The sequence below is a fragment of the Coptis chinensis genome, chromosome 5 (genome assembly GCF_015680905.1).
Source record: "Coptis chinensis isolate HL-2020 chromosome 5, ASM1568090v1, whole genome shotgun sequence".
Classification (NCBI taxonomy): Eukaryota; Viridiplantae; Streptophyta; class Magnoliopsida; order Ranunculales; family Ranunculaceae; genus Coptis; species Coptis chinensis.
The window spans coordinates 8,112,971-8,122,075 of record NC_141460.1 but is presented as its reverse complement, the minus strand read 5'-3'; the positions used below and the strand labels follow the sequence as shown (position 1 = coordinate 8,122,075).

At 38.2% G+C, this 9,105-nt stretch overlaps 1 pseudogene across 1 annotated transcript; it reads right to left on the bottom strand.

The window, feature by feature from the left end:
* Window positions 1–4,083: 4,083 nt before the first annotated feature.
* Window positions 4,084–7,047, bottom strand: LOC147496509 (inorganic phosphate transporter 1-4 pseudogene; annotated as a pseudogene). Its single transcript, XR_015196596.1, has 2 exons — window positions 6,736–7,047; window positions 4,084–5,863 (listed from the first exon to the last, which is right to left on the bottom strand). The product of XR_015196596.1 is annotated as an inorganic phosphate transporter 1-4 pseudogene (transcript).
* Between the last annotated feature and the right edge of the window lie 2,058 nt (window positions 7,048–9,105).

Genomic DNA, 9,105 nt, shown 5'->3' with positions numbered 1-9,105 from the left:
TTCTTGTATCCTTGCTTCGCCATAAAGGAATCAAACTTTATGTATCACTGTCTCGGTGCATGCTTCAACCCATATAAGCTCTTTATCAGCTTGCATACTAGGTGATCCTTATCTTTGACCTCAAACCCCTCTGGTCGGTCCATGTAAACATTTTCTTCAAGGTCTCCATGAAGAAAAGCTATCTTAACATCTAGTTGTTCAACCTCTAGGTTCATACTTGCGGTCATACCCAATACCACCCGGACATAAATCATCTTCACTATAGGAGAAAAGATCTCATCAAAGTCAATTCCTTTCCTTTGACCGAATCCCTTCACAACAATACGAGCTTTGTACTTTGGGTGTGGATTGTTCTCCTCATGCTTGACTTTGCAACCAAGGATGATTTGTATATGTACCCTTCCAAGGGACGACTCTCCTTCTAGATGTCCTAACCTAAGGTGGTTCACAGGCAGTCTCCTTGGCTAACTTGGCTGCCTCTTATTTCTCATGCTAGACCCATCTCTTCCCATACATACAAATTATTCGCAAATGATGCTTACATTATATCTAACGTGCATGTGGTATTTTGTCTTAAACACACTTGCCCGACTCACGATTAATTTGTGTGCGATGTAGCTAATGATCGAGAGTTTGGCTGAACATATATATATATATATATATATATATATATATATATATATATATATATATATATATATATATAAATGGATTTAATTACGATTATTTAGACAAGGGAAGGCGAAGATTAGAGTTCATTTCTTTGAACTTGAACTTGAACTTAACGGCTATTACTTGAAGATTAGAGTTTTTTTTTTTTTTTTTCTAGAAATAAAAGAGTCTCTAAATAAAGGATAAAAACTAGGAGTGCAGGTTGAGTTGCTTGCACCAAAATGTTAGGGTGGGACATCGATTGGGTTAATGTTGCGGTGGTTGGATGCACAAACACTTCATAACTTGATTTTTTCGCGCTCGTACTCTAGACAATCCAATAAAAAGGTATCCATCTCCTTTCCTGTAAAGGAGGTCATTTTAATTTTAAGGGTTAACTAGTATTACCCCCTACTAGTTTAGTCAATTAGGATTTTCCCCAACTAGATGGGGAAATTAGGATCTCCCCCCTGAGTACACACAAAAAAAAAGTTTTAGTGATTTAGTTTTTTTTTTTTTTTAGTTAGGGTCTCCCCCAACTAGATGGTGACTAAACCATTACTTCTTTGATTTAGTTTTTTTTTTTTTTTTTTTTTTTTTTTGGTACTCAGGGGAGATCCTAACTAAACAAGTTATAGAAACATAAAGTTAATTTCATAACAAGTTAGATGCACAAAAATCAACTCTATTTACTTCAAAATCAGCTAACCTCCCGAATCTGTTTCCATATCATCGAACCCAGTATTACCCCCTTCTCCAGTTGCATGGTCATTCCCAAAAAGAATACAACATTCAATGGGATTATGGTGTTGATAGGCCATCAATGGGAGATGTATTGTGGAATAAAATCGAATACAAATACAAATACCCAAAACAGTTCATACTTGAGTTACCAAAAGCGGATGTAAATACAAATACCCAAGTTCATAATTTCAACTATCGAGCCTTAAAATCGAATAAAAACCAACATATCTAAAGCAACATAATTAATTGCAAGATTTATAAACATAGGCCCTATAAGTTAAACCCTCCACGCGACATCAGAAACTTTGAATCATAAGCATTCTTATCTACTAACAATAACTGAACGGTACTTAAAATTATAATAACAATAAAAAAAAAGTACACATACCATTTGATGATCAACTAAAGCATACTCAATCATCATCCAATCAGTAAAGTCAAACTAAAATATCTGTTAGGAAATAAATAAACTAAAATATAACGCAATGATCAACTAGGTTTTTTATATTTAGTTTTATTAAATGCAATGATCAACTATAAAAGTGTGTTTGAGATGATTGAGAAGGAAGATGTTGTGTTCAAAGTTTACATATTTCACTCTTTGATGTGATAGTGTTTCTAATTCAGAATTTATTTTCACTGCTGATGTTGAGATGATTGAGAATGTAATTTGGACCAATGACAAGATACTTTCAAGCTTAATGATTCTAGTTATAGCTAGTTTGGGAAATGACTCAAATGAGCCATTACTAACAACAATGATAACAGAGCCATAAATAACAGTTAAGTTTCTGAGCACGTTATACTGAATTACTGATTACATCTTGAATGTGTATAATATATACTCGTGAGTAGAATATTTTCTTAGAATATATGTTTGGGTTAGTCATATTTGTAAAGAGTTAAAAAACTAAGCTGTTGTAATAAGTACACTCGGTAGTTATCATAAGTCGTGGGTAAGGGAGGCGGTTGAAAACTGGATGTATTGATTAAATAGTCGACACACACACTCTCAATTTGAAGGGTTAGGCGTTGGAACCAGCGCAGAGGCTTGCTTTGTGTATGAATGGATCAAGAAACTTTCAAGTTTCGATCAAAAAACCTTTCGGTGTAACATAGTACACCGAACTCCACTTTTCATAAAACTAAAAACATAGTACAATTGAACTCCACACATTTAATAAAACTAAAAACCCAGATTCTAGCGGTGTTTATATGCCAAGTTTGTGTTGGATACTAGCCGAGCAAACCGAAAGTAAAATTCTGACCAAAACACTTGTTCTTCCTGACGATCGGTAAAGTCAAAAATTTCAGTTCATACACTTGTTTTTCTTGTTACGTTAAAGACTAAAAAGATGAATAACTATCTACAACCAAATATTTAATGATGTGAGGAGTAACCAACTGAAGTTTGAAGTGGAGTGGCGATCAAACTTCAAGTTTGAAGTGAGGAGTAACCAACCTGAAGTTTGAAGTGAAGTGGCGATCAAACTTCAAGTTTGAAGTGAGGAGTAACCAACTGAAGTTTGAAGTGAAGTGGCGATCAAACTTCAAGTTTGAAGTGAGGAGTAACCAACTGATGTGAGGAGTTTTAATTTCCAAATAGACTTTGAAGTTTGAAGTGGCGATCAAACAAGCGGTGTGGTCGGGCAACTAAAGAGTCGAATTAAAGAACTTGTATATTCAATCAAAATTTTGCCGACATTCACTACCACAACTCTACAATGATGATTCACAAATGACCCAACAAATTCCAACATAGTTCTAAAAAAAAAAACCAACATATCTAAAGCAATCAAATTTGTACGACACAATTTCTTCAATCTTCTTCAATTTTGAAAGTTTCCAATAAAAAAATTGAGAGGACGAGAAAATTTTAATGAAGGAGAGATAGAGATGAAGAGAGAAGTGAGAGAGGAGAGCGGATGAAGAGAGAGAGATGAGAGGAGAGCGACAAATTACCTTTTGAGTTCGAGCTTGAGAGATGGAGAGCGAAGTGTTGCGGCTGTGAAAGAGAGAGAGAAGAGATGGTGGCAAATTTTTATTGGCCTAGTGGGAAAATAAGGGGTGGCAAAAGAGTTTAGGGGGGGAGCTGGATTCTATTTTCCCACTTCTAGTGGGAAAATTTCATTTGCCGGCAAATAACAAATAGTGTTTGCCACTACCCTTAAATGCAGCCAAACACTGGCAAATAGTGCATCTAGTGGGAAAATTTTATTTGTCACCCCCATTTGCCACTAAACAAACACACCCTTAGTGATTTAGTTTTTTTTTTTTTTTTTTTAGTTAGGGTCTCCCCCAACTAGATGGTGACTAAACCATTACTTCTTTGATTTAGTTTTTTTTTTTTTTTTTTGTAGGGGAGATCCTAATTTCCCCATCTACTTTTTTTTTGTGTGTACTCAGTCCTAATTGGCTCATCTAGTAGGAAGGTAATACTAAAAAATCCTAATTTTAATGGTTAAAGGTCAGAGATAGTTAATTTATGTGGAACGACTCTGGTCTGTCTTGAAACTAAATCAAAGAAGTAATGGTTTAGTCACCATCTTCAGTTAGAGATGGGTTGAGATGTCGGGGTTTGATTTTGAAACACAAACGATGGCATAAGCTTCCATGGTTTATTCCGTGGCAGAGGCTCACAATGTAGGCGATTCTTCCATGTTTAGTCCCAAAATATTAGAAGTCTAATTCACAATAACTAAACTCAATAATACCGCAAATGCAAACATAAACAAATTCAAACTCTAAAGTGAAAAATGTAGCCCATATAAACACACACACACACAGAAGCCTAAATGGGAGGAAGGGTTCCGTTCTGCCCTTCCGTTACTTCTACTTCTTCCTCTTCGTTTTCCTTCGAGATCTCCTCAAGTGATTTTCCTTTTGACTCCGGCACTAACATTGTCATTAATAAACCTGCTAAGTTGATCCCGCCAAGAATGAGTAAAGAGTTCTTGACCCCAATGCCTGCTGGATACCCTGCATCTGCCTTTGATTTATCCTGGTTCTGTGCTAAATACAAGAATCCAAATGCACCCACAATTGCACCAGCTTTCCCTGCGGCTGCCGAGATACCGTGACAAGTTGAACGAAGCCTAGCTGGAAAGATTTCTGCTGGTACGATAAACGTGGTGGCATTTGGACCAAAATTAGCGAAGAAGAAGGTAAGAGCGTACAGAACAACAAATCCAACACGGTTCTCTCTAAGGGTCCAGTGGTGGTATGGGATAGCAAGAGCAAACATGAAGATTGTCATCATGGAGAAACCAATTACTTGAATGGCAAACCTTCCAATGTAATCGATTGAAAGCACTGTAAACCAGTATCCGGGCACAGTACTGCAGAGAGCGATGACGGTCTGTGCGGTAGCAATTTTATGGACCTCTTGAATTGCATTCATCGTCTTTGCAGGAGGAATCCACCCAACTGCAGTAAAGATATCCTTCTGGAACAAATTTTGACTGTAATATGCAATATCCAGCAAGAACCATGTACTAGTGGTTGCAAGCAAATGTTTCCCGTGGCGCTTAAGAAACTTCTTACTGAACAAACCAAATGAATTGGAAGTCATTTCTGTCAACTGCTCAACCTTTTCCTGTTCTGCATCAACTTCAACCTGCAAGACCTTTGACATGTCTGCAGCAGCCTGCTTCGCGTTCTTTGCAACAAGAGCAGTGTAACGGGCAGTTTCAGGCATTTTCAAACGCCAATAGTATGTTAAAGCTGCTGGCAATGCACCGAACATGAGAATTATGCGCCAGACATAGTCAGCTTGGGGGATAGTTGAGGCAAGCGGGTCAACTTGGTATGGAGGAGCCTTGTACAAGCTTTGGAATATAGTGGACACAATAATTGCAAAAAGACCACCGGCTAAAATCCCAAAACCTTGCATTGCAAAGACAGCAGCAATGAAGGCACCACGAGTCTTCTTATTAGCATACTCAGACATAATAGTTGCAGACAGCGGGTAGTCACCACCAATACCAAAGCCAAGCCAGAACCGGAAGAAGCATAGAGTGGCCATTACAGATTTTGCATCGTGACCAAAGGAAAGTCCCGAAGCAATAGAACAGAGAACCATGAGCATGAGAGTCATACCATAAACATGCTTACGGCCCATCTTATCACCAAGCCAACCAAAGAAGAGTTGGCCAGCAAGGGAGCCACAGAGTGCAACGCCATTGACTGCTGCGGATACATTGGGTGGCAATGTACCAGGCTTGGAAGCACCATCAACGTGGTAGTATAGGCGACCTAGCAGTTTGGTCACGAGCGAGATGCAGAAGAGATCATATGAATCAGTGAAGAAGCCCATACCAGCTATAATAATTGCTGTGAAATGATACCATTGAGTCTTTGCCGTATCAAGTTTATTAAGCACGGTTAAACCAGCCATGAACTGCTACTATCTGTTTTCTTACTTTGTTCCTGCTTCAAGATTCCTTAGTACGCGCAACTAGGAATGCACCTGAAAAGATTAACAGAAGGTGAGAACTCAACTAATGCATCAAAAATTTAATAAACAAAACAGACAGTATAAGGGTGTTCAAAACTCAAAAGTAGAAACTGGTCTTAAAGGTCCATCCTCAACTTTAGCCTTTAGGATCAGAGAAACTTGATATGATGGTTGATTTTGTCCAGGTCATGAAGGCCCTACAAGGCTACAACTATGGGTCTGAAGATTTCCATCTTTGTAATTTGACTAAATAAACACTCGTAGAAGGTCTTGTAGTACACGAACACAAAGAAACAGACAAATTTGGCGTCTCGGTTAGGCAGGTATTTTGCAGACACAATGAACAAGGAGGGATTAAAGCTAGGAGCAGCCTATGAAGATGGAACTATGGAAGTATGTTAAGAAGGTTGGTAAACTGAAAACAACAACATCATACATTCATACCTGATACATCATGTTCAACATCATCACACCTTATTTCGTTAAGAGGATTATTGAACAATTTAACCTGGGTGGATAACTGGGTATGTCATTGAATTTAGATGCACATTCAAAGGTCAAAAAGTATTATAGTTTATGCATGAAAGGACAGAACTATACAATTGACAAAGACTTTCAAATTTGATCACACAGAATACAACAAGTCACCAACTTTTTTCTCCTGAGAAAAAACAAACCAATCTTAAAAGGGACCTTAAAAAACTGTACCATGACACAATACCTGAAATCCTGAATACTACTTTACTACCTACCATGACACAAGTATACAACATCAATTCTTAGAATCTTTTGCATACATAAACTTGAAAGTAAAACAAATATATAAGAAACTACGACAAGAAGGCGAAAGAGAGAGGTTAAGAGGAAAGGGAAGGCGTACTTACGGCGGCAGCAAGGCAACAGCGAGAGAGCACAACGAGACTAAAAGAGATAGATATTTGAGAGACATCCAATGAAAGAGAGGTTCACTTAAAGAGAGTTGCGAACAACTGGGACTTCGATAATATAGCGCGAATTTTTTTCCGTTTCCGAGTCTAAAACAAATTAACTCAAATTAACTAAACCTTTAAGGAGATAAGAAACTACGTTCCGTGTCATTCAAGTAATAGTAAATTTTGTTCGAGTAGTGATTTTATGTTGGTGCTCTCCGACTACGAGTAATTGTTCGTGCAAAGCACCCCCTTCTGGGTCTCTGTGCCAATTTTCTTTGTTTTGTTTCGTAGCAATGTACCTGGAGCCTATGATAATGTGTCAGTGCATACTACTTCTTAAAGCACATCATCTAAAAGTACTTCAATAAACAAGCCTGTGTGAAAGCCGTGAACGCAGATTACTCACAAGATATCTTAGTTCTTAATTGTGCAAACTACCTAAAAAATGGCAGTAAAACCAGAGCGTATAAATTGAAGGCATTACCCATGAAGAGCAAAACCCTTCAACTGCTCAACTTTCGCATGAAAGTCAGGATGCAAACGGAGAAACTGCTGCAATGGTCCCATATTCCCAACAGATTCCGCAACCATATAGCTGTCTCGGATTTATCAAATCCTGTCTCTTATCAGTGAGAGGTAACTTCAAAAGACAAGTGTCAGTTCAATAGAAACTAGCGTCCGATTTTTAAAACTACTTCTCAGAGAATCGTAGGATCCAAACCAAAAGAGATGGCTGGTATTTACATAATTAAAATCGTAACAAGCTAGCATGTTGAGTAAGTAAAGTATACATATATGCAGGCTTTCTCATAAACGGACTGTCGGTTAACGGACTGTCGGTTAACTGACATGTTATATGATTATATGATTTTTAATATCTACGATGCCATAATTTTGGGCAGGACATGCATGCCATAATTTTGGGCATCGTACATAGTAGTGAGTGGCGCTATAATGGTACTCAACGATGGTTGTTTATAGGGATGCAGATATGGTAGCACATACACCGCCCCCTCTTTGCCGGATAGAACTAGTTCCTTATGGTGAAAAATAACTGGTTCGGATATAGTGGTGCATAATGCGCTCATACTAAGGCTATGACTCAATTCAAGCTTAGTGAACCGTAAGACATTTTTTCCTTTGCAACTTGGGGTCTGCTGGTTCTTGCAAGACTAATATTTGTGTGAGAATAGTGTTTGTTGGTGTTGCAACTACTCACTTGACGATTTTTTTTTTTTTTTTTTTATTTATTTTTTTTTTGGTTTGTGCATAGAAGGAGGTGTTGCAAACGCAAATTCTACGACTTTTTGGTGTATGAAGAGAGGTGTTGCAAATGCAAACTCCATGACTCGGTGATGCACGGAGTAAGGTGTTGCAAATGCAAATTCCACGATTTTTTGGTGCATAGAGAGAGGTGTTGTAAACGCAAACTCCATGACTCGGTGATGCACGGAGTAAGGTGTTGCAAACGCAAACTCGGTGACTTTTTGGTGCATAGAAAGAGGTGTTGAAAACGCAAACTCCACGACTTTTTGGTGCATGGAGAGAGGTGTTGCAAACGCAAACTCCATGACTCGGTGATGCACGGAGTAAGGTATTGCAAGCGCAAACTCGGTGACTTTTTGGTGCATAGAAAGAGGTGTTGAAAATGCAAACTCCACGACTTTTTGGTGCATGAAGAGAGGTGTTGAAAATGCAAACTTCATGACTTTTGAATTTGTATATGTTTTGTATAGTTTAGCATTTATATAAACTGCTTGTCTTTAAAAATGGTAACTAAGTAATTGTTGGAAGAGTACCTATATGGTAATGCTTCTGACAAGGGATACATGTCTTGGAAATGTGTTTTGCATCTAACTGCATGTGAGGCCACGAGTACCCTTGTGTCATTGCTTTGTGGGCCAAACTTCGCCCGCCTAAATGATTGTCGTATATCCTTGCATGAATTTCTTGTAGCACAGGCAAACCTTCTTGTGTTGTGAGGCACCTCAGCATTGGAGACAAAGAATTGCCTTTTCTATACAATTGTAGAGTTCCAACAGAAGAAGCTACAAGTATAAACTTCCATGCATCTCGTTTAACGGTATCCGCGATTTTGGGCTCTATTGAAACTATGTCATTGTGTAGAAATGTAATAAATGGTGATCGCCAATCGTCTGTATCTACTGCAACTGCTGGAAAAGTGAGGGCACCATACTCTTCTAGTAACCGATCATCCTCTTGATCGTTACTAGCAGGTAGAGGGGGGAAGTCTATGTCATTTTCTTGCGGGATAATGTTTCTATCTTCCTGGGATATTTCTGAGTTAATATTTCGGTCTTG